The sequence below is a fragment of the Arachis duranensis genome, chromosome 3 (assembly GCF_000817695.3).
Source record: "Arachis duranensis cultivar V14167 chromosome 3, aradu.V14167.gnm2.J7QH, whole genome shotgun sequence".
In the NCBI taxonomy this organism is placed as follows: Eukaryota; Viridiplantae; Streptophyta; class Magnoliopsida; order Fabales; family Fabaceae; genus Arachis; species Arachis duranensis.
The window spans coordinates 15,791,352-15,793,720 of NC_029774.3; positions in this window are offsets into that span (position 1 = coordinate 15,791,352).

Sequence of the window (2,369 nt, forward strand, 5' to 3'; positions counted from 1 at the left end):
TATGCTCGGACCGGTTATCTTCGCAGCCGGATCTTGAGTCTTGATATTCTTGTTTTTGACACTCCTTTGTATATATATATCTCGCGTTGGTTATCCTTGTTCGTTACGTTATCGATCGGAGTGTTGCGCTTTAAGGTTGTAGTTTTTGTTTATCCCTTTTTCTACAAAGGCTCCTAGTTATAATCAATTATTCATACTACTATACGTACTAAATTTTTATTTTAGAGGTCGTAATACCTTGCCATCTCTGAATTATGACTTAAGCATAAGACTCTGTATGGTAGGGTGTTACAGATGAAAATTGAATCACTCAATTTTCTCCATGCAACAAGCGAAGCAAATCACTCACCTCACTTCTCACACAATAAACGTTCTTAAAGCAACTGAAATTTTATTCATCAAAGTTATTCTAAATTGTCTCACCAAAGGTGTTTAAATAGACCCCTAACAAATTAACTAAAAGATAAGATAACTAATTTAAATCAGATTTGATCTTATTGGATTAGATCAGATTTGATTTAAATTTTAACATTCTAAAGATATGATAACTAATTTAAATCAGATTTGATCTTAATTGATTAGATCAAATTTGATTTAAATTTAAAATTCCTAAAAATACTACTAAGCAAATTGGAAGTAAATCAAATCTTCCAACAAGCTCTAACAGCAAAACAAATTAAAATAAATTATTAAGAAATTCGAAAATAATAATAATTTATGCCTCCCACAGAATTTGAAAAGCATTATTGGGCTTCTTGCTGTCTTGACTTAGCCCAATGGGCCTTATGAGTTGTCGCCCTTTCAGTACTACTGTTTTTGAGACAGACTCTTGGTCTTCTGATGTCCAAGACTGACATGGTACAATTCTTCTAGTATTCAAATCCTTGAATATGACAAGATTACTGGTGCACGAAAATTACACTCACACTATGTAATTCCGTACAACTAACCAGCAAGTGCACTGGGTCGTCTAAGTAATACCTTACGTGAGTATAGGGTCGAATCCCACAGAGATTGTTGGCTTGAAGCAAGCTATGGTTATCTTATTATTCTTAGTCAGGATACCAATAGGGTTCTTTTAGTTTTAATTGTAAAAAGTGAAAGTGCATAAAATAAGTAATTGTTACGCAGTGATGGAGAATATGTTGGAGTTTTGGAGATGCTTTGTCTTCTGAATCCCTGCATCATAATGCTTTCTCACTTTCAAACATGCAAGGCTCCTTCCATGGCAAGCTGTATGTAGGGCGTCACCATTATCAATGGCTACTTCCCATCCTCTCAGTGAAAATGGTCCAAATGCTCTGTCACAGCACGGCTAATCATCTGTTGGTTCTCGATCATGTCGGAATAGGATCCATTGATCCTTTTGCGTCTGTCACTACACCCAACACTCGTGAGTTTGAAGCTCGTCACAGTCATCCAATCCTTGAATCCTACTCGGAATACCACAGACAAGGTTTAGACCTTCTGGATTCTCAAGGATGCTGCCAATGGATTCTAGCTTATACCACGAAGATTCTGATTAAGGAATCTAAGAGATACTCATTTAATCTAATGTAGAATGGAGGTGGTTATCAGGCACACGTTCATGGGTTGAGAATGGTGATGAGTGTCACGGATCATCACATTCATCACGGTTAAGTACGAATCAGTATCTTAGATAGAAACAAGTGTGTTTGAAGGGAAAACAGAAATAATTGCCTTAATTCATCAAGACGCTGCAGCGCTCCTCACCCCCAACAATGGAGTTTAGAGACTCATGCCATCAAAGAGTACAAATTTCAGATCTAAAATATCATGAGATGCAAAATAAATCTCTAAAAGTTGTTTAAATACTAAGCTAGTAACCTAGGTTTACAGAAAATGAGTAAACTAAGATGGATAGTGCAGAAATCCACTTCTGGGGCCTACTTGGTGTGTGCTGGGGCTGAGACTTGAGCTTCTCACGTGCATGGGCTATTTCTGAAGTTAAACATCAGGTTGTAACCTGTTTCTGGCATTCAACTCCAATTCCTAATCTGTTTCTGGCGTTCAACTCCAGAATGCAACATAGAACTGGCGTTAAACGCCAGTTTACGTCGTTTATCTTCGCGCAAAGTATGGACTATTATATATTGCTGGAAAGCCCCGGATGTCTACTTTCCAACCCAATTGAGAACGCGCCAATTGGACTTCTATAGATCCAAAAAATCAACTCTGAGTGCAGGGAGGTCAGAATCCAACAGCATCAGCAGTCCTTTTTCAGCCTGAATCAGATTTTTACTCAGCTCCCTCAATTTCAGCCAGAAAATACCTGAAATCACAGAAAAACACACAAACTCATAGTAAAGTCCAAAAATATGAATTTTTCCTAAAAACTAATAAAAATA